General features: G+C 45.5%; 1 protein-coding gene and 1 long non-coding RNA gene across 8 annotated transcripts in view; both read left to right on the top strand.

Moving 5' to 3' along the window:
• PAMR1 (peptidase domain containing associated with muscle regeneration 1) overlaps positions 1–23,991 on the top strand; it is a 159,675-nt gene that overhangs the window by 19,462 nt on the left and 116,222 nt on the right. The gene's annotated exons all lie outside the window — the stretch shown is intronic.
• LOC140698763 (uncharacterized) lies at positions 1,882–19,653 on the top strand. Of its 4 annotated transcripts, XR_012076663.1 has the most exons (6): positions 9,430–9,600; positions 13,152–13,269; positions 16,454–16,562; positions 16,745–16,823; positions 19,167–19,244; positions 19,452–19,653. It is a non-coding gene; the product is annotated as an uncharacterized lncRNA (long non-coding RNA). The 4 variants fall into 4 exon arrangements; XR_012076664.1 differs by lacking the exon at positions 13,152–13,269; XR_012076666.1 differs by lacking the exon at positions 19,167–19,244.

The raw sequence follows: 23,991 nt of genomic DNA, 5'->3' as shown, positions 1-23,991 counted from the left end.
GGGAAAGAAAAACCAAAACGGTTGGCAAAAAAGGAGAGAGATTATTCTGAAACAGTTTTCTTTGCTTGCCAGTTTCTGTTGGTTAACAAACAGAATTTAATCAGAGGGAGTCAGAGAGAGAAGGGGAGGGGTAATCGCTGATCACTGGATTATTCTCTAAGTGACTTTTGAGGGGAAGGGTGATCATAAAATAACTCTGGCAAAAAGGAAATGTTGAGAAACTAAAAGTTTTCTCTTGCTTCTCTGCTCCTGTACATGAGAGATACCCTTGCCCACACAGGGTGAAACCAAGCCAACAGCCCAAAGTAGGATCCTTGACCTTAGCCCCCTTTCCTCACTGAGAGGGTCATTTAACTGGGGATGATGACGGATCTGCGTGGCTGTTTAGGCTTGGGGAGGGTGGCTAGACTGTAGAAATCGTCCTGCCTTGATCTTCTCTTTTGTAAAATGGGATATTAGTGCTTGCCTCATGGGAGTATTGTGAGAGTTAAATGAGAGTATGGATTAAATAGAGTAGGTGAGAGTTCTAATACAGTTTCTGGCATATAGTAGGCACTCAATAAATATTAAAACCCACACACTCAGCCACATAGAAATGTGTCTGGGAGGACATACTAAGTGGTTAATGGCATTGCTCCTTAAGAAAAGGTCTGTGTGTGGGAGGCACTTTTACCTTGTATCGTATACATTTGGAGCATGTGGGGAAGGTATGCTGTGAATGCTGATAGCTTTGTGTGGAGGCTCAAGTTAAAAGTTAAGATCAGACCTAGAGTCGTGAAGGATGTGACAATTTGGTGACTGTAAAATTTGTACTCACTACACTTGAATCATTTGAGGGGCCTATGGTGGCAAGCGACAGAAATGGACCGGCTAAGTCAGGAAGCAGAAATGGATTTTTTTTAACATTTTTTAATTGAGTTATAGTCATTTTACAATGTTGTGTCAAATTCCAGTGTAGAGCACAATTTTTCGGTTATACGTGAACATACATATATTCATTGTCACTTTTTTTTTTTTTTCGCTGTGAGCGGAAATGGAGTTTGATAGCTAAGGATGCTGGAGTAGTTCCCAGCATTAGTGGAGAACCGAATATTGGGTGTTGGGAAGTACCAGAACTCAGCAGCACCAGGTGAGGAAGCAGGAAGGCCTTCTCTCAAAGGTGCGGGTATACGGTATCTCATCTCTAGTCACCTCCCTTTCAAGCTTCTATGTTCCCGGGAAAGGAAATCTGGTTCATCTGGGGATGGAAGTTTCCCTCACTGGCCCACCTGGCCTTTGCCACATGACAGGGTGACAGGGCAGGCAGCATATAATGGAGCAGTTCTGTGCTGGACCATCATTCCATGTGTACCTACCCCAACAGTCTGTGCTGTTTGATTTTTGAATAAATTATAATCTTGCATTACTTTTAAAATGAAAGTGAGGAAACAATAACAGTAAGTAAAATAAGTAGAGCTGTACTGCAGGATCTCAACAGGATGTGTTTTGTGCGTCTTTTATAAGGAGCTAATGCAAATCAAAACCAAGCAGCATCAGGCACCTGGTGATACATCACAGTCACATGTCTGCCCTGGGTCTGAATAAATGTTGATTATGATGGCAAACACACCCACACAGCAAGAGCAACACTTGTCTTTTTGACTCTGACCGTTAGCAGATCCAAAATTTTCATAAATTTGTCTAAGGCTGCCTCTCAGATTAGGAGGGGAGTTTGAGATCTTTATTAGGGTAAAGAAAAGTGATAGGGCATTTCTGATTTTTCTGTCACTAGCTGTTACGTTATGGTGTTTGGGAGCAGGGAATACAAAGCACACAGAAGGTAGGCAGGGTTTATTGTGTGTGTGTGTGAGAGAGAGGGAGAGAGAGAGAGAGAGCATTTCATTGCCCTGGGGCATAATGATTTAGCCAGTCCTGTATCAGGTGAGCTCAAATCCAGACTGCATTTTCTGTGCTGACCATCTGTGTCTCCCAGGAAAGAGGAGCGCAGCCATGGGCCCCGAGAGGCTGAGGAAAAAGGGAGAAGCAGGGAGTATGGCCAGTCCGGGAGGGGCTGGGGGAATGCTTTGTGTCCTCACAGGGCCTCCTGGCAACACCAGCACCACAGAGGCCCGGCTTGGCTGCCTCCCTTCCTCTCAGCCTCATAAGCATCCTTCCCAGTGTCAGTAAATCTTCTCTTTGGCCACCTACCCCTTCTTTGTGACTTTTTTCCGTTCTCTGAGGATGTTGCTGGGGAGATCATCAGAAACTACTTATTGGAAGGCAGAAGCCTTCATCTCGAACAAACGGGGAGAGACTGATAATGGTTACCGTTTACTGACTTGCTACAGGCCTGGGAGCTCACACATCCTCACCGACTCTTTCAGGTGTGTTTTATAGCCCCCCTTCACAGACGAGGAAACCAAGTTCAGAGGGCTTAAGTATGTCGCTCAGTTTGGTACAGCTAGTATATGGTAGAGCTGGATTCAAACCTGGGCCAGTATGTCTCCAGGTCACTTGGTCCTAATGTCCCCTCCATACTGGAAAGCCAGCTCAGAAGGGCCCAGACCTGGCAGCTCTGCCACCACTACTGGCTATTCTGGAACCCGTGATAGAACAGTTAATCAGTCTTAGTCTGTGTTAGAATATTTGTTCCTAAAGCCAGCACTGTCATAATATAATTTTGAGCCAAGGCTTTGAGTCAGTCTACTCTTTTGGGCACGGTTGGGAGACCAAGGCCCCACGACAGGCCAGGAGTGCAACCTGGCCTTGTTGGAGCTGCTCTATCTAAGACGCCCAGGGAAGGCTTTTCTTCTCTCGGCGCCTTCAGACACTGGGTGTTGTAACCTCTAAAGTTGCTGGAACAGGACCATAAGACTGAATAGTTTTATTGGCATTAAAAATATTGTGAATTTTGTGCTAACTGCCTCTGGCCATAACTGGAATAAAAATGACATCGTTTTAGACAATACCAGGCACTAATTAAACCAGTGGAGAACGAAACAACAGAAATACAGCAGCGACAAAAATGTGAGTTGTGGGCTTCAGAATACTCCCCCAGCAGGCAGTTGAATTTAAATTTCTATTATTTAGAGTGAATGTGGCCCTCAGGAATCACGGAGGGCTGGTTTTTTATGTGATTTCAGGGCATTCCCTCTCTTGCAGGGTAGTAACTTTGATACAGCTATAGTGTGCTTTGTTGAAAAAAACGTATAAAATACATGTATAACTGGGAAAGAATCCAGGAGGACGTAGCTAACTGTTACCAATAGGTTACCTTGGGGAAAAGAAATCTGAAGAAAAAGGACTTTCTTCTTTGCCTTTAAAAAACTTTTATATATTCCTAGTGTGTTTAAATTCATTATACTCAGCACATATTTTTGAACAGATGGGAATGATCAAGGGATCACTTTAGAGTGAAAGATTCATGCTTCATGGCACCAGATTATCAAAAGGCAGATTAGATAGGTGACCATTAAGAAGATACCCCAGTGGCAGCAACATGGGTGGACCTGGAGATGAACATTTTAAGTGAAGTAAGCCAGAAAGAGAAAGAAAAATACCAAATGATAGCACTCATATGTGGAATCTAAAAAAAAGAAGAAGAAAGAAAAAAAGGATACTAATAAACTCATCTACAAAACAAAAACAGACTCACAGACATAGTAAACAATCTTATGGTTACCAGGAGGATGGGGTGGGAGGGGATAAATTTAGGAGTTTGAGAATATATCAAAATAGACAAAAAACAAATTTCTTCTGTATAGCACAGGGAACTCTTCAATACTTGTAATAACCTTTATGGAAAAGAATATTAAAATGAAAAAAAAATATGACTGGGATGTTGTGCTGTATACCAGAAACTGACACATTGTAACTGACTATATTTCAATTTAAAAAAAAAAGAAGCTGCCCAATGGACCAGGAGTTAAGATGAGAAGGGTCTGAGCTGGGATGAGAGCAGTGGAGATAGAAAGGAAGGGAGAGGGACTTGAGCATCATTTAAGGCCAGGAGCCAGGAGGTGATGCTTAATTTTACGTGTCAACCCGATTAGGCTAATGCATGCCCCCAGAAAGCTGGCAAAACATGATTTCTGGGTGTGTCTGTGAGGGTGTTTCTGGAAGAGATTAGCATTCGAACGGATAGACTGAGTAAAGAAGATCCCGCTCACCAAAGCAGGTGGGCAAACTGCTGGCTTGAGTGGGAACATCCTTCTCCTGCCCTGGAACATTGGTGCTCCTGGTTCTTGGACTTTGGACTCGGATGGGGACCTACACCATTGGCCCCCTGGTTCTCAGGCCTTTGGACTCTGAATTACACCACTGGCTTTCCTGGTTCTCCAGTTTGCAGATGGCAGATCGTGGGACTTCTTGGCCTGCTACCTGTGTGAGCCAATTCCTGTAGTAATTGTATATTTCTATCTATCTATCCATCCATCCATCTATCTATCTATCTGTCTATGTCTATATCTCCTATTGGTTCTGTTTCTCCTGAGAACCCTGACTAATACACAGGGGTATTACCTGAATTGGCTAAAAGCTTGCAAAGTGGTACTGTTTGGAGGAGGATGGAGCCTAGATATTGGTGCTGAGCTGTGGAGGGACCCAAGGGGCTAGAAGTCTAATTCTCAGTGCATGAGTAGGTGGGTGGGTGGATGGACAAATGAATGAGTTCCCTCATAGATACTCCTTGCTTCAGGTTTAGGATTAACTTCTTTAAAAGCCTACTTAGGTCATGAAGTTAGGTAGTGATTTCTCATCCTTTTCCCCTGACCTCAGCTACTCTTCCCCGAGCCAGGGAGGGTTAAGATCTTTCTAAGATCTGGACCATTTCCGGATGCCTCATGGGGTCATTTAGGTCTTTTCATGTTCTAACTGTGAGAACCCACTCCGCCTTCCAAAATAGCTTAGACAATAAAGGAGATTGATTTAAATCACGTGTAATTGGTGGGGGGGGGGTCTGATGAATTGGTTTGATTTGGGGGCTCACCAGTGTCATCAATCACCTGGTCCAGTCTTTCAAGCTTTCTGTTCTGCATTTCATACAATGTCAGCCTAGCTTCCACATGGCGGCAAAATGGATGCAGCAGTTCCAGGCTTTACCTTCACGCTACCTAGAAGGAGATAGGAAAAGTTTTTGTCTCCTGAAGTTCCTTGAATAATTTTCCCTCAAATCTCACGGACTCAAATTGGGTCTTTACTGAGTCCCTTTGGCTCTAGAGTGCTGGTTGGCTTATTGGCTTAGGTGACCTTTGTCAATCACAGTTATAAGGGTGGTGGTGTCAGTCCACCTCCCCCCCCCCACCCATACGGCCACTGCACAAAGAGAGAGGGGAGGAAGGGGCGTTAGGGAACCATCAAGTTCTAGTTTGGGATGTTAGAGCAGGAATGGCCTGTGATGGTGGGTTGTGTAGGGAGTGGTAGATGGAAGAGGAAAATGGCTGAAGGAGGGTTGTGGATTATCCATACTGAGCAGCAGGGCTGTGAGTGTGGACATTTGGTCCACTGGAAATCGGCACCCCTGAGGCTGTGGGTCAGGGGCTGTTGAGAGAATACTGAGGGTGCCTGAGAACTCGGCACGAAGAATTGAGGTCCTGGGGTGCTGGACGAGGGGCTTCCTGGGCCTCGCTGGGCTCTGAGGGAGTGGGTCAATGAGGAGATGCCCTCTTCCAAAGGCTGCGCTGGCATGAACAGGAGGCAGGCGCATGGCACCCCATGACGGCAGCATGGGGCGGGGTCCCCAGGCAGCATGTGGAGGGAGGGCCCTGAATCTGGAGCAGCTGTGGAGTTCATTTCCACAGAGCACTTGGAGTGAACAGCATGGGGGCCGTGCTCCAGCACCGCTATGGTGAGCATTTCTACTTCTAGTTGTTCAAAGTAGTGAGAAGCAGTAGCAGAAATGGAAACAGGAGACCGAATGATTCGGGACTCCCTCCGGCTTGAAAGTAACAGTTTGGTGAACGTCCTTTTTTGGACTCTCTCAGCCGGGGGATGGGAAGCCTCAAGAGTTGTGATGACTGGGATTCCTTCCAATCTGGTGTAAGGGAGCTTAAGCAGGATCCAATTTCTTTGAGGTTCCTTGTGTAGCACGAGCATGGAGCAGTCCATACATACAGAACTGTAAAATTACACACACACGTACTTAATGTACGTGATTCATCTGAGCCTCACAGCCCCCTCCAAGGTGGTCATCGCTGTCTGGCAGGGGAGGAGAGCCCAGCTTGGAGGTATTAAGTTTGTGGCCTGAGGTCCAGAGCTAGAGTGGGATAGAGCTGGTTTTTGAACCTGGCATCCACCCCGCTACGCCATTTACCTTCCTTAGAGAACTTAATTTGGCCAGTTAACCCCTCATTCCCCATGAAACCTTGTACTTCAGGGATATGACCTCACCCTCACTTTCAGGGGAGAAGCTGTTTTTCCCCCTTGACCTAGTTCTGACCATTGGAAGTCTGCTGGTGGGATTTTGAGAGTTTTCTCACTTTTAGAGGAGAGCTATAGGAATAGTTTCCATTTTCTTCCTCCAAATGTGACAACATCTGGATGAGACATTTGGAACTGTTGCACAGCCACTTGCTACCACTCTGAAGACTCTGCCAGTACTCAAGATGGCAGAGCTGAGATGGAGAGAATCTGGGTCCTTGATGGTGGGGTGTCATTAAATAATCCATCATGGGAGCCTCCAGCAGCAGATACTGCTGGCTGCCTTCCTAGTGTCTATTCTTCTGTTCTTCCTTAGTAACAGATAGTCTGTATTGATGGATGTACCAATGTACCCAGATAGAAAACCACATTTTCCAGACTCCCTTATCAATACAGATCGCTGATGAAATGTTAAAAGTGGCCCTTTCCCTTGCCCCTCTTTACTTTCCTACTTCCTGGGATGTGGACATGATGGCTAGAGTGCGGTAGCCATTATGTGATCCTGAAGCTAACTTGAGGATGGAAGTAACGTGCTAAAGATGGCAGTGCAGAAAGGGTGGGTCCTTGCTGACTGTGGAGGGGCCATACTAGCTTTTGACTGTTTATCTCTGGGCTTCTTCTATGTGAGAGAAGTATAAACCTCTATTATATATAAGCCACTGTTTCTTGTGCTTTCTGTTATATGCAGCTGAGTCTAATCCCAGCTGAGAAATCGATGTATTTCTGAATTTTCTGCTGGGTGAGAATTAATTTCCTTAATGTCTAAGCTGTTTGGAGTTGAGGTAGCTCTTGTGTGCCATAAGTAGCATCCTAACTGTTTACTCTTCAAGACCCATGCTGTTAACATCTGTACTGCATAGTCACCCATTATATGGGGCCGTGTTCTTCAAACGTCCGTTATTTGTGGGGTAAGAGGTCCTAATGTTAGGATCCCCACCACTTTCTACATATCTTTCCTGCCTCTGAGACCAATCTTTGGGCAATAAATAACTTCCAGAAAGCCCAAACAAAAAGCAAATGTTCCTGCTAGCTGCTCCAGGGGTGGTACAGCACTGGTGGGGAATCCAACTGGTTTCTTTGGCTCTGACCTCAGACTGTCAGAGGAATACCTCCCACCTGAGCAGGGTCTGGCTTTCAAAGGCCCCCTGTTTATTCCTCCATCGCCCCTACTGCTTGTTCCTCCTCAGTTCCTCTGCCTGGGCCGTGTGGTCTGCCTCCCACACGAATCCTCAGGGAGAGGAGCTTTTAATAACTGACGAGGTAACTATTGACTCAGGTTTTGTTTGTTTGCCACTAAGTTCACATTTAATAAATGTAGGGTTCTTGGCTTAATAGGCTGGTCATTGTGTATTATCAAAGTGGCAGATTAATTATTCAAAGCTGTGCTTGAGACAGAGCAGAGATGTAACCAAGGTGGCCCCTCTTGTTCCTAATTCGCGGTGACCGCTGCATTTCTGGCCAGTCAGTGTTTATTTAAAGTATAATAGCTATCTTGTTAAACTCAAGTCTGTTAAATCAAAAGGAAAGTCAGGAATTTGTACTGGAGGGGAGGGGAGAATTTAGTCAGTCTGTGCTGAGAGCATCCCAAACTACCTGCTTCATTACTCCCATCCCATCTCACTGAGAGGTTGCCCAAGCCAGCTTGTAAAGCATGGCTGGATTAATAATTGTTAGTTATCCAGGGACAGAACCACTGACCATCCTTAGCTCAAGTGCTTTCCCTGGAATGTAAACCTGTAATGTAATGATAATAATGACAGTTACCAGTCAGCAGTGCCTGTTCTCTGCCACATGCCTGAGATCCACAGTCTCCAATTCTTACAGCAATCCCAGTTTATAAATGAGGAAATTGAGACCTAGACGGGTTAAATAATCTGCCCAAGGTCACACCTCTGTTAACTGGCAGAGCTGGGATTCAGACTCAGGTTATTTGTGTTCTAATGTCCGTCCTCACCTGCTGAGAAGACTCTGAGGCCTTGAACATGTGTGTTTGTGTCCAAGCAGAAGAGGTCTGTCCCTTGCCTCTTGGCTCAGAACCTGATTACCAGAACCATCTGGTTTACCTCTCACCTACTCTCATTCCCCCGCTCAGCCCCCTGACTTGCTCCACCTTTGCACGAGCATGCGCACTGGCCTCCTTCTGCTCCTTCAGGGCCTCTCTGCGGCTGCTGTGAGGGAAGGCAGTCCTGACCTACCCTTGCATATTGCTCCCGTTTCCACCCCTATGTGCAGGACTTCAGGGTTTGTCATCACACTCTAATGAGAAGGAAGTAAATTCCCAAGGAGAAAATATTTTTAATGCATTTTCTTTATCTGCATTCTCTGAGTTTTCCCCCGCCCTGCTTTATGAGCCCATCCTTTGGCTTATAGCTAAGACCCAGCCACCCTCAGTGGCGGGAGCATAAAGCATGAACAACTGACTGCCTGGGAACTTCAGTACAGCTCACAACTTAGGTTCTGAGATGCCTGGTTGGACCCATGGCATGTTGTTGCTGAGCAACCAGGCCTCATGGTTCTAACCAAGGAAGTAATACAAGGACACTCTGTTCAGTTTCTACTGAAGGGAGTCACGCCATTTGTTTCATTCATTTGTTCACTCCATAAATATGTGTTGTTTGTCTTCCTTGTGTCAGGCACTGACGCAAAGCACGGGGTCTTTGACTTCACGTGAGATAGTCTTGGAATCCCAACGGCAGGACAGAAGAAGGAGCACTAACTGTACAGAGAATTAGTGGATCTGGGTTTGGGTTAGGATGACCAGCCCTCCCAGTTTGCCTGGGACTTTCCCAGGTTTAGCACTAAAGGCCTGCACCCTGGAGAAGCCCTCAGCACCTGTGGATGGTTGGTTGCCCTCGTTTGAGTGCCAGTTCTGCCAGTTGTGTGCCGGACAGTATTCCATTGCTGTGAGGACAACAGTGAACAAAACTCAGTCTCCGTGTTCAAGGGGCCCCCTTTCGGTGGTAGTAGATAATACAAGCAAAAGTGAATAAGATAATATAAGGCATGTCTGAGAAGATGAAACAGGTACTGTGATGTAGGTTGAATGCATGGTGGGAGGGGCTGCTTTAGGTAGGGAAGGTCAGAGAATGCCTCAGTGGCAGGTGACAATGAACAGATATCTCAGTGAGAAGAAAGAGGCAGCCATGCACAGATCTTGGGGGAAAGATTTCTGAGCAGAGGGATCATCAAGAGCAAAGGCCCTGGGTAACAAATCTTGCCAGGTTTGAGATCAGAAGGACAGTCAGTGTGGATGGGTCAGGGGAAGCAGGAGAGGGAAGGAGGAAGATATTGGAGGAGAAGGCAAGGGCCAGGTGATGGAGGGCCTTGAGTTCTGTACCGGGTATGTACCCTGGAAGAAATCATTTTCAGGTGAGGAATCAAAGGTTCAGAGAGGTCAGGTGGAGCTGGAAAACATACTTCATACAGCTGAGGTTAGGATTCCTAGCTTCTCCCACAAACCTTTCTGTGTTGGGTTTTCTATCTTGGTAAGAATGTCACCATAGAATTGTCTGAGTTCGGAACCCCAGTGTCATCTGGGTCCTCCTTTCCTTCTACCTCTGTCCACATTCAGCTAGTCTCCAAGTCTTATCAATTCCACCTCCCACTCAGCCTCACATCTACCTTCATCTCTCCATCCTTCCTGACCTACTTGGCTAAAATCTCTCACCAGCCCTTATCAGCAACAGTTTCCTGACTGATCTTGCCCTTAACCTCTTCTCCATAATGATATATGTCGCCAAAACCCTTTCTAAAACATAAATCATTGCATACTATGACCTTGCTTAAGCCAATAGTACTTAGCATATTTTCTCCAGTTGGGTTTCCCAGAAACAGATTCTGAGATGAAGATCTGAGTACAGGAAGTTTATTGGGGAGATTTTTGGGTTTTTGATGTAATGAATAACATTAACTAATTTTCCAGTGTTGAGCTAACCTTGCATTCCTGGGGATAAAACCCACTTGGTCATGATGTATTATATTATATTTATATTATATTTTACTATTATTGTATATTAAAATTTTAATTATATTCTATATTCTATTCTTTCATATATAGTATATTTTATGCAGTACTAAATTCAATTTGCTAATATTTTGTTAAGGATTTTTGCATGTATGTTCATGGTTTTTATGTTTTGTAATGTATTTACCTGGTTTTGGTAGAATATATAACACTGGTCTCCTAAAATGAGGAGAGATTTGATTGGGGGTGGAAATAATAAGACAAGAGACTACTGTTTTTACTATAAGATTTTTAGCATTATCCGATTTTTAATTATTTTGCTCTAGTCCACGAAAATCAGTTTTTTAAACACCAAGAAAAAACCCAAACCAAAATTCACATCTAGAATTTCCCATGACTTGATACAGATGTGGGGTTTTTTTGTTTGCTTGTTTTGTTTTTGCTTTTGTTTTGGAGTGGGTGGTAGAGAAAGGACCTAGGTGGTTGCAGTTGGGCTGGGTAACAGTTGAAAGATAGGTTAGGTAGGCCTGGACTTGAGGCAAGGTAATCATCCCCATATATAAAGGCACTTTCTGGGTCAGGAACTGTGCTGTCACTTTGCATTACTGATTTAATTCTGACAAGAGCCTGTATCAGTTAACAATTGTCAACATAACAAACCATCCCCAAACTTAGTGGTTTAAAACAACAGCTGTTTATTCTGCAATAAACAGTAATGCAGCAGACTCCCTTGCCAGAAGCCAGAGAAGGAGATGGATGGATTAAAGCTGCAGGAGCTTTCTGCCCGCTTGGCCAGCTCCTTCCTATAATTGGACGCTAAAAGAATGATTAAAAAGAGGACAGTTTGTACCCAGTAGGTGCATGGACTCATGTCTTCTGTTGAATAGTATGAGATACAAAGGGTCCTCTCTACCAATGTGACAGTTTGGGCTGGGCAGTTATTCTTTGGTTTCACTTGAGGTCACTCATGTGACTGCAGTCATCTGCCTGTGTGGCTCAGCTAGGATAGAATGGTCCAAGATGGTGACTGTCTGGTGGTCACAACACATCTGGTGATTAGCTGGGGCTGCCAGCTGGGATATCTCCGTTTCCTCCATGTGGCCTTCCCAGAAAGATGTTTAAGGTTTCTTATATGGTGGTAGCAGTACTCCAAAAGGGCAAGCCCCAGTGTGCAAATACTTAGCTTCTGTTGGCATCCCATTTGATGATGTCCCATCTGTCAAAGCCAATCATCTGGCAGAGGCTAGTGTCAGAGTGGGAGGAGGATATGCAAGGACACGGATATGGGGAGAAAGAATTCATTGGGGGCATTCAGTGTAACAGTCTGCCCCATCCATTGCTATGAAACAAATATTTATTATTATCCTTATTTTACAAATGAGGAAACCAAGTTAAATAGCTTGTCCGAGGTCCTCACTCATGTCTGGCAAAAAGCTGGGTCTTACACGTCTCCTCCATCGGCTCCAAAGCCCATACCTTCACCACCGTCATATCTCAGGCACCCTGCCGTGACGTTGACTTCTTTTGCATAATCCGTTGTCAAATTATCTGATTGACGTGCTGTTGAGTCATCGAGTCTCAGGTCTGCTGCTGGTCTCTTGTCCTCACACACATACACACGTACACACATGCATGCACGCAAAAGATCAGTGTTAGCATGATTGACCCATATTCTCCTTTTGCACGTATTCCCTTAAGGGTACTAGTAGGTCCTTCCCACTCTCATTTCCTTTATTTATAAGGCGTGAGGAGAATGAATGCCTGTCACATTAGCAGAGATAACCCTATGTATCTTGTACCATTCAACAAATGAGATGCGTCCATGTACCTACTTACTACAAACTGTCCTCTTTTTAATCATCCTTTTAGCGTTCAGTTATAGGAAGGGACTGGCCAAGTAGGCAGAAAAGTTCTGCGTTCTTGAATCCATCCATCTCCTTCCTGGGCTTCTGGCAAGGGAGCCGGCGGTGAGACTTCTCTCCCACCACTAGGCAGACGGATGGAGATGGGGAAGTCGAGTCCTCTCCTGTCATTGCCATCAGAAATCGGGTAGCATCTGACAGATTGAGACAGATTGTCTCTTATCTCAGGGAGGCCTGTTTTGTTGACAGGGTCCAGCCTGAAGGCTCCGAGCCCCGTTTCAATGTTGTTATTGGCAACGTGACTGAGAAGGAAGCGGGGCGGTTTGTCAACTTGGCCTTCATAGGACTATTAGAGTGAGGCGGGAGATAAAATGGATTTTGTTTTCAATGAATTTCCCTTTCTGTCCTACATGATCAACTCCAAAACATATCATAACAATGTGCCTTCTTATTATCCCTCCTTTTAGGGCACTTTGAAACAGGGAAGAGAGCTGCAAGCGAAGAGATGAGTGTTGATCCTTCCTGGGGGGTGTGGGGCTGCTCTTTCCGAGATGGTTATCTGTGGTAGATGGAGCCATGCCCACCCCTCGCCCCCTCCCCCACCCCTGCCCCACCCCCACAAAACTATCCCTGTCCTAATCCCTGGAACTGGTGACTGTGTTATGTGGCAAGACAAAGAGATTAAGGTTGCAGATGGAAGTAAATTTGCTAATCAGCTGATTTGAAAATCGGAGGAGTGTCCTGGATTATCGGGGTGAGGCCGGTGTGCTCAAAAGGGTCATTAAGTGTGGAAGAGGCCAGTCAAAGAGTCATTCATTGAGAAAGACTCAACCAGCCATTGCTGGCTTTGACGATGGAAGGGGATCATAGCCCAGGAGCATGCGCAGCCTCAGGTGGGTGGAAAACACAAGGAAAAAATTCTTGCCTAGGACATCCAGAAGGAATGCAGCCCTGCTGACAACTTGCTTTTAGCCCCTTGAGACCTGTTTTGGACTTCCGACCTCTAGAAGTGCGAGAGAATCGATCTGTGTCACTTTAAGCCTCCAGGTTTGTGCGAACTTGTTACAGCAGCTGTAGGAAACAATTACACTACTTTCATTAGCTGCGAGAATAGTGGTCCATTTTTAAAGAGCATCCTCGTTGCATTTATGGAAGACTTTAGCCTACGTGATAGGAACAGAAAGCATAGCTCATGATGGGGGTATTACCCCACTTCTTGTGTTTCTGTAGAAAAACTATGAAAGCCACACTGCCCTTATACCAGAGAGACTTACCCGGTTGGTGGGGCTGAACAGAAATTACTGAGCATGCTCTGCTCAAGTTTACGTTTATTTGCTCAGGATTTTGTGGGCTGGCAGTTTGGGCAGGACTCCGTTGAGATTGCGCATCTCTGTTCTCTGCGGTGTTAGCTGGGTTCACGCCTGTGTTTGCGGTCACTTGGCATGTTACTGGCTGCTGGCTGCTGCCGGATGATGTCACTCACGGGTCCAGCAGTTAGCAGAGGTATCAGCCGGGCCACTTCGGTTATCATCCACATGGCCTTTCCACTGGAGTAGCTAGCTTGGGCTTCGTCCCTTGGTGGTTCGGTTCCGAGAGGGAGAATGCAGAAGACTCTTGAGATCTTGGCTCAGAAATTGCATAACGTCACTCTACTACTTTCTATTGGCCAACAGAAGTCACGCGGGCAGTCCAGATTTAAAAGAGAGCAGAGAAATAGGTTGTACTTCTTGATGGGAGCAGGGGCAACCCCGCCATACAAAGTAGCACGCATGCAGGGATGGGAGGAATTTGCGGCTGTATTTTTCAACCTTTTATAATCTCTGTGGCTCCTTTCCTGGGCTAGGATGCCTGAAGGTGGTATGCCTTCTTCCTTCTGCTCTGGCCTCTCCAATGTGGATGAGCACACCAGGGCAAGCTCTGCCCTGGAGGGGAGTGGCCTGCAGTTGTCCAGCTGCTGTGACCTTGGCTAAGTGCAACTTGGAGAAAGAGGAGTAGAAAACTCACTCAGGCCTCAGGGTCAGTCCCCATGCCCCTGTTTGGGTAGCCAGCAGTACACCTATTATTAGGACCTGTGTTCTGACTCCTTTGTGTATCTCTCAGTTGCTTTAGAACTTGGGGTGGGGAGAAGGCATGATTAATTAATACCTCAAGAACTTAGGCATAAACACCTGAAGAAGAGAGAGAAATAACCAATGCCAAGCAGAGGAAATTTCAGTAAGGACACAACCAGATATTGTTCTGAGAGAAAGTACAAACTCTACCAGGGTAAGTGGCAGGCGCATGATGGAAAAGGCTTTCGTCATCCTGGTGGACGACCTATAACATGCCCAACAATTAGGATGTTTAGAAAACAGTGACAAAATCTTGGAAAGCATTTGCTGGTTTTGCATTTACATTCTGGTTAAGTCATTTTTGCACGATGGTTCCTGCTTGGACAGGTCTCCGGAGACAGCAGTGGAGTATAATATAAACTGGCAGACAGGCAGTTAGACAGCTCAGTTCTCTCTAGTTCGTCTTCCTTATAGACAACCCACAGGAGTACATATCAAACATCCTCACACACACACACATTTTCACTACTGTTGTCAATGCAGTTGATAATGGAACACACGCGATGAAGGGTCTCTGGACTTTCTCAGTTAGAACTTAATCCAGAAGTCGTTCTCTCCCTACAAAAATGACAGTGAAAAATCAGAGAGTTACAGAGAAGCTCTCGTTCTAGAGCAGCAGCGGCAGGATGGAAAAGAGGGCATCGGGTGTGGCCACAAGCAGCCTTGTGGTTAAAGCACACATAAGGAAGCCATGCACCGTAGTGGAAGGAGCACATGCTTGGATTAAAGATAGGTCTGAAATTGACACAGCATTATAAACTGATTATACGTCAATAAAAAATATTTTAAAAAAAGGTAGGCCTGGGGGTTTTATTCCTGGATTTGCAAATCACTCACTTGGAAATCCTGGTAAGGTAATTTCACCATCTTCGATCTCCATTGCTTCTTCAGACCGGGGCTCGTGATACTCAAATTCACATGACTGTTCTAAGGATTAAATAAGATACATTTAAAATGTCTACTCTTGGGCCAAGGTGATTGTAGGGGTGCCATAGGGATGGCCACATGAGAACCAGATTTGCGGAACTGGTGGAAGGGGTCGTGACTGATTCAAGCCCTGGCATGGACTGTGTGGTGGCTACGGAGAACAGAGATAGCTGGGTGGACAGAGGACAGCTCTGTCCTCATGATAGGTGTACTGCTACCCAAACAGGGGCATGGGGACTGACCCTGAGGCCTGAGTGAGTTTTCTACTCTGTCTTCTCCAAATCGCACTTACCCATGGTCACTGCAGCTGGACAACTGCAGGCCACTCCCCTCCAGGACAGAGCTTACTCTGGTATACTCACCTGCATGGGAGAGGCAGCAGAAGAAAGAAGGCCTACCACCTTCAGGCATCCTAGCCCAAGGAAAGAGCCACAGACAGTATAGAAGGTTGAAAAATACAGCTACAAGCTCCTCCTATCCCTGCATAGTGCCACTTTGTACTGTGAGGTTGCCCCTGCTCCCATCAAGAATGTGGTTGAAGAAAGCTCCAGGTTTTGAAGAACGCATTTTTAACAACTCCATAGCAAGAGACAGTATCAAACCTAAAATCACTATCAGAGAGTTCTCTAAGAACTAAAGGAACTGGTGGAACTAAAGGAAAGCGTGGACCAGGGTGCCTGGGCTCAGGGGAGAAGAGGTTGATGCAGAAAAAGATGACCACGCTTGGACAGTCAGCCCTCTGGGCTGGTTCTGAGCTGTGCCATATCCACTGCAGAGGCACAGTTTTGGTCCCCACTGGCTACCCTCCAGTCATTTTTCTCATTAACTTGGCAAGGCTCTAACAGCTCTTGGAATGTTCTGGTGTAACAAGTAAGGAAAGTGACAGAAATAGGAGCAAGGGCATACTGTCCCAGCTGAGCCCCTTGGCTGGTCTCTCAACATCTGGGGAAGCCCACTTCCTGGCTCAGCTCATTCACCCATAAACAGGGCTCCTGGTGCCCCTCTCAGCGCTTCATTCTGCAGCCTGCTGCAGTAGCAGGAGGAGGGAGGGGTTCAGACCATCTTTCTAAAGATCAGCCCTCATATTTCTGACTGCTCCTTGTTATCACAGTGATGGCTCCTTAGGGACAGTGAGTCACATGCAAGAAGTAATGCTGTCCTCTGGACCATGTTGACTTTCTGTCTCCTTACAGGAGGGGAAGAGCGCCTCTCCTTGCAAGCGATGGAGGCAAGAAAGGCTTCTCCCCTCTGGATCATCTGTTGCAGCTGTAATGGGGCCAGACTGCGCGTACTAGAGCTCAGGTGTGCAAAACCAGAGGGGAATGGCCTGTGTTCTAACAGCTGGTCTCTTTCTCCTCTGAAGCTCCCAGAAGAGTAGGGAGGAAACAAACAGAAACACATGTGCCAGTGAAAGAGACCTCAGTCTCTTCCAGTTCCAAATAGTCCCTGTTGGGTAAATACTCTGATGTTCTGTTTTCTATCAGGTCTGTTTTGCTCTTCGCAAGAAGTTGCTCTCTACTCTTTCCGAAGATGGCATCTGAGGTGGAGACAGAGAAGCCTCAGGTATCCTCATTGGAGAGGGGAGGAGCCCTTTGTCTGCCTGTGGTCCGCTGGGCCACGCTCTCTGAGCCCGTGGCTTACAGCCTCACTGCTTGAGAGCAAAGCCTGGTGTGTCTGGTGGGTGTTCTCTCAGCCCGTGGAACTCAAGCTCAGCCTTCTCTCTCTGCTGCCTCCAGCCCCCCGCCTAGGATTTCATGGGTTCTGCCAGTTCTAAGGCTTGATTACATCCACCATCAGGCCCCCAGCCCTGGCCAGAACTCCCTGTGGCCTCTGCTGCAGGGTTTCCCCAACTTGTGTCTCAGTGAGTCCTTGTGGGCCAGCTTCTCAGTTCTTAATTCTCAGCTACCTACACCACCCCTTTCACTGGCCCCTGAGATTGTTCCAGATCTTCTTTGCACCCTGCTGAAGCTAAGAGAGACTTGGCCTGGGGCTGGGGGCGAGGCTCTCCCAGGCCCTGTGTATATCGATCCACTTCTGCCTGTGTGGCTGGGTGGTACCTACCCCTTGAGGCACACAGCACCCTTTGGAAATGCGGGTTTCTCTCACGGCTTGTGGCACTCCCAGGTGGCACCTGGGGGAGGAGAGCACCAGCTACAGCCTTTCCAGATTTCTCCAGGCCTGCCTCGATGTCCCAGTGCATGCACACACACAGCCCAGCCTGGTTGGGGTCCGGACTCCGTGTCTCACTGGCCCACCCATCTCTCTTTACACCTCTTCTCAGCTCCTCCCTCCACTGCAAATGCTTTCTACTCCCCCTCTGTCTGACTAGAACTGTCTCTGTATCATGCTTCATCTCTTCTCTTTGGCCTTTGCCCACCCCTCCCCCGGTCCAAAATGGCAGAAGGGCTACAGAGAAAGGAACAAGATTTCCAACACAAGGAAATACAGGAGAAAAGGGACCTCCATCTGAAGCTGTATGCCCCAAGACTTAGCACAGGGCAACAGAATAGGTAGTAATTCACACTTCCCTAAGATGCTATGGTGCCTTTTGTGGATTTTGATACTAGGAAGACCCTTAGGAATCTTCTACTATGATCTAGGAGGAAGCTCAGAGAAGGGAAGTGACTTGCCCTAAATTACACCACTAACTAGTTGAATTGGACCTAGTTTTCATTCTCTTTTGCCACACTACCTCCCTATCACCAGTTAATATCAATGCTAAGATATTGCAAATAAATACAGGAAGGAAATAGTAATAATAATAGCCAGAGGTACACTTCTAGGGATGAGGAGGGATGTAGTAGTGTAGGGGTTCTCCAGAATAAACAGGAGCAAAAGAATGTCAAAAAAGATTTTCACACTTTTTGATATGCATGTATGTTCATACATTGTATACATATACCTACACATGCACATACATGTACATATATACACATACATATACATGTACATACACACACACACATATATATGTATGTATGTGTGTATGTGCGTGTGTATATATACATATATATAGAGAGAGAGAGAGAGAGGGAGATTTACTTTAAAGAACTGGCTCATGTGACTGTGGAGCCATGAGGAGTCTGAAATCTGATGGATCTGACAGGGTAGTATGGCAGGCTGGAGATCCAGGGAACAGTTGCAGTTTGAGTCCAAAGGCAATCTGCTGGCAGAAGTTCTTCTTGCTTGGCAGAGGCCAGTTGGTTCTATTAATGCCTTCAACTGACTGGACGAGACCCACCCATACTGTGAAAGTCAATCTGCTTTACTTAGAGTCCACCAATTTAAATGTTCCTTTGACCCCAAAACACCTTCACAGGAATATCCAGGATAACGTTTAATGGATTATCTAGGTACTGTGGCCCAGCCAATTGGACACATAAAATTAACCATCACTAGGGAGTTACAATTTTCATCGTGAACAGGGAAGATATTGACAAAACCTCATCTCTGTGGGTGAAGTTTCCAGAGACTTAGAGATGACATCGGATTTCAGTTTTAAGTGGCTGAAGTGGCCCCTGGGCACCACACCCATTGAGAAAGAAGGGAGGTGAAGGTGTTGAGGAAGCGGGCAAGGAAGGGATGTTGCCCCACCTGCTTTACTTAGGTCATGGTGATGAGCAGTGAAAACCAGTTCAGCCTCACTTTGCCTAAAGAGGAGTTTTTGAAGTGTCTTTTGAAGCCAACAACAGCAACAAAAATGGGACCTTGGGAAAGGTCTAAGATCAGGGACCAGAACACGAGCCAGACCCTTCCTGGGCCCCTTGCCTCTTCTCCACTCTTCTGGTTCCCTGGAGACTTGCTTCCTCTGCTTCTTGATTCATGTGACAGCTAGAACATGTTCATCTCACGGGTCCAGTCATCCAAATACAGTCATAACTTTCTTTTCCTTGATTTGATTTCCAGTTCCTGGGGGAACTTTGATCGGCCCAGCTTGGGTGAATTGCCCACCTCTGGTCTAACCAATGATGGCAGAGGATTGAGGTAATCACTCAATGACTTCCAGAGGCTCACTGCGTTGGATGAGGAGGGAGTTCAGGGTTTCAACCTGAACTTGACAGATAGTGCCCAAAATGACCCACTCCCAAATCTTAGTGGGCAGGGATTCCAGGGAGTTAAAGATCATACCTGTAAGAATTGGAGAGGGGCTGCCTACCTCTCCCTGACACTCTGCCCATCTTCCCTTTGAAGGATGCTGGCCTCTGGGACATTTCTCAGTAGTGAAGAGAGTCTGTGAGAAACATCAGCCTCCCTCCTGCCTCCAGTTGAGGGCACATTGGGGCTTGTAGCTGCTAACGGCCGCGAGGAACTCAGAGTTATGCCCTTGCATTGCCTGAAACGGAATCTCATTCACACTTCAGTTCATGGTCCAAGAAACAAAAATAATATTTAATGAGCAAAATCTTCTTTGTTTAATTATGGTAAATGTCAAGGTCAAATCCAAGTGCTTTGCTTAAGGTCAGATTCTCAGTGCTATCAAAAAGCATTTAAATGGGAGCGGATGGGCCATTAAAACCCAGACTAGTTGAAATGAGGCACTTCCTCTTTCAGTGATTTACCTCCCCCTATTGGAAGTGGTAATGTTGGAGCTAGAACAATCGTTTTGTGTATTACCCTTGTGTTTTGTTCTTCCCTCATGTTCTCTTTAGGCCGACAAGGGATTCCCTAATGAAATCAGTGCCCCAAGGCTCCCAAAGAATTACCTCCAAGGCTCAGAAATCCCATTTCCCTTAGACCAGTGCTTCAGGAAGGTACTGACAACCAGACCTCTCACTCAGAGCTTCTGATTTAATTGGTCTAGGTGAGACCTTGGTACTGATATTTTTTTAAGGTGCCTATGTGACATATTTCTAATATATACTGGGATTTAGAACAACTGGGTTGAATGCTCAATTTAGTCAATTAAAATGCTTCAAGTTGATACTCTCTGTACCCTGAGCTTTCCCTAGATCGCACTGTCCTTTCTCATGGTTTTCATTCAATTCAAATTTATATTCTTCCCTGCTGCCCCTTATTTGCAGAACCCAGAGCTGCCTCCTAAGAGACGGCATGTGCTGTCAAGCTCCAGAAAGGGCAAAGTTGCAAAGCCGTCTCCCTTGAACTTGGCAATGAATGGGATGGGAACCATCACTCAAACGTCCCTAGCTCCCTCCCAGCCGGGTTAGCAGAGACCAGTTCCAAAGGCTCAGGAAAGAGCTGAGAATTCAGACTCTGGTATAGGCCTCTCCAGGTAATCTGAAAAGAATGGGACGGCAGAACTTTCCTGAGCAGCGAGGAGATCTTTCTCCTGTTATTTATGCACACTGCTTCACTGTTCCTTCTTTCTTTCATGTCACACAATAGAAATAATGATCTTGGTACTGGACCCTGTGCTGCGCCAGGACTATTAATCACCCACCAAGTCATTTTTTCCCTCATACTCTCGTCCACCAGGACCATTATCCTGTAGGTAAACAGAGGTGCCAGTAAATCACGGACAGAACACACGTCAGTGGGAGAATAGTTGATTAAGTGTCTCCATAACTTACAGTTATATAGCACCTCTCATCCCAGAGGATCTCCAAGCACCGGATAGACTGATGTATGCGCCACTACCCAGCTCCTATATATGTTGTTTTCTACTCTGTTGCCTTGGGTGGAGGGGTGGTGAAATGTTTATTGCTCTTGTCACATAGTTACCCTCGAAACTGCAGTCATGGGTCAGACAGGAGGCAAAGAAAGGAACCTTTCACTTCCTTGTCCTTTCAGGAAGCGGAAATCAACTACCCACCAGAAACTCAGCAGCAGTCAGAGAGTAATCTACCTACCTTTGGGGCAAAATTTCTTTGGTTCATGAAATGCTGTCAATGTTAGAGAATTTCATGTTTTTTCTTCTAACATTGGCAACAACAGAGCAGGCATTGAGTTTGAGGGTGAACTAGGACAAGATCTAAGGTAAGTATAAGGTAAGGGCAGAAAGGTTTTAGGATCTGCTAGAATCGTAGTCTACGAGAGAATCACTCTAAGGAAAGATCACTTACTCACAAGCCTTTAGAGCCATTCATGGTAACTCTGCTCTTTAAACTTCAGTAATGTATGGGCCCCTTTGAAAGAAGGAGACAATTTCCACTTTCCCTCCCAGTGTTTACTGCAATTATTTGATTATAATACTTTAAAACTTATTGATATAGCTTTGATATATGTACAAACCAAAGCCAAGTTAAATTCAAGCAAGTTAAATTCAGTTCAGTACAATTCAATTCAAAACAAGTTAAATTCAAACAAAACCAAAAAGCCAATGTGATTCAATTTAACAGCATTAATTTAATGGGAAGGATGATGTTGTTTTGCTGAAACCAAATTACCTCTCAAATGAGAAGATGATATTGACTGCTGCCTCATTAGTTCTTTTAAGTTTGGTATAATTATCCTACAGGGTGCCAGTCAATGACCCAACTTTCTACAATTTCTCTTTATTTGAACTGCAATGGAAGCTCCCTTTGTGCAGTACACTGTTCATTTATTTGGCCTTAATCTCAGGGGAATGCAACAATTCTGTGCTAAGTCCACATATGTGCCACTGGAACAGACAATGCCTTTGGGACCCTGTTGGATGATTGATTACGTTGAGTCATTAGGATGATGCAGAAGATAGTAATATTCAATTTATGACCATGATCAAAAGGAAAACCTTCAATTAAAAACATTCTTATATGATTTTTTAAGACTCTTGAGGTTCTGTGGGAACCGTGGACCCCATATTAAAATATGTTAAGTGCAAAGTCATTAGGTTTAGCTCACTGTTTGGTTTAAAACTGGAATTGAAAAATTCTGGGGGGAAAAAAAGGCAAAAGGAGATTAAAAGATAGCATGACAATAAAATTCATTCCTTATTGGAATCTGGACTTGGGTAGTGAATCTGGTCATAGATATGGTGGAGACTACTAAGTGTCCAAATGTGCCTGTTGTCTTCTTTTCCCTTTTAGTAAGAGACTTCCCCCTGGACCCCACTCTATAGGTGATCTCAGGGAACCGGGCTAATCAGCTCGAGGCCACATTTCCCAGCCTCCTTGTGGCCGTGTGATCAGATTCTTGCTAACGGAGTGGGAACAGAATCTGCAACTTCCACATCACTCCTTCACAAGGAAATTGCTTGCTTGCCACTCTCTTTGCCCCTTCACTCTGGCTGGTGCTTGCATGTGATACTGCTGGACTGGAACCAACCATGAAGCATCACACTAAGAGGATCCAGAGGAAGAAAGCAGAAGGAACCTGGATCCCAGGATAACCTCAGAGCAGAGTTGGCAATCTTTCTTGCTTATTGCTATTATGCTATGTTAGAGAGACATAAGCTTCTCTGTTGCTTATGCTGCTGTATTTTGGGGGTCTCTTTGTTATAGCCTCTTAATCAATACTCTAGCTGATACAGAAAGTGATAGCTTAATATCCTGCTTCATTCAGTCAGCAATATGTATTATGTGCTTATTATGTGCCAGGAACCAGAGAGGAAGGGGTTTATCTGAGACTGTGCATCTGGTTAGTTGGGGAGCTGGGGCAAAATGCAGGTCTTCTGACTTTCAGCCCAGGATTCTTGCCACTTCGTGCTTCCTCCTTGTCTGGCTCTATGATTAATACTCCAACCATTGTGATTAATTAAGGGAGTGTTCCCAGAACTGAGTGTGAACTGCAGGCTCTATTCTCACATGGATTGTTTGACTCTTACTTGTTTGGGGTTTTATTTTTTTTAAGGGAATAATAAGGATAGTCCAAAACAAAGGAGTTACTAACCCAGAAGAAATGTGTATTCATCACTGCAGGACCAACCCTATCCCCTGTGTATACAGGGGTGTCCAGGGAAGCTCACAGTATTCCAGCAATGAGACTTGCCAGCAATAACATTGTTAGGGGAAGGCTGAGGTTGGAGTGAACAGTCTTAGCCAATGTTTATGCTGAGGAAGAAAACAAACAGCAGTCAGATTCGATGCCCCACCTCAATGTTTCAAAATAGAGTGAGGGAAGGGAAAAGAAAGGAGCAGAAAATGTGATTGAACAGCATAGCTTCTCTTCTCCCTCCTTTTAAAAGTCCTTCATTAGTGCATCATCCTGGCTTGTTTTCCTTAAGGTATGATCATGATCAAAGACATTTATCTTCATTTCTTCATTCGTAACTAAAATAAGATATTTCCATGGCTGACTTGTTTTCCATTGATTCTCTAGTGACTGGACAGTTAAGCTCTCAAAAGCATTGCTGAGCAAATAGAAGAAGTGAATGAATAAATGAGTGAATGAATGAATGAATGAATAGGAAATGTGACAACCTGGAAAATGAGCTACATAAATCATGAAAGTGCACAGTTAGTTCTGCTTCTTTGTGACAGTATAAAGATCATATTTTTTCAATAAAAGCGAAGAAAAATTGAGTGTTAGCACCCTTAGGGGGGTGCTATCATTCCAGAATAACCCTCCCATCTCACTGCCCTCAGACCTTTCATTGTTACATGCTCCTTTGGTGACCATGAGAATGCTCCCTGCAGACCTCTACTGCAGGGAGGTAGTGTGCTGACACCATACTTCCCACTCGCAGCCAGCAACTGTCAGGGCAGGGATACTCAGGAAGACATGTTCCTGGGAGACCCAGCACTCTGATGACAGTGACTTTGGCTTGAAGACTACCCAACAGCTTTGAAGAGTCCTCCTTGGACTGCATAGCGGTCAAGGATGCTCCCACCCAACCTTCCTTCTCTCTCTCCTT

The sequence above is a fragment of the Vicugna pacos genome, chromosome 10 (genome assembly GCF_048564905.1).
Source record: "Vicugna pacos chromosome 10, VicPac4, whole genome shotgun sequence".
Lineage (NCBI taxonomy): Eukaryota > Metazoa > Chordata > Mammalia > Artiodactyla > Camelidae > Vicugna > Vicugna pacos.
Note: the sequence above shows the minus strand (reverse complement) of the source record. Positions and strands in the feature narration are given on the sequence as shown.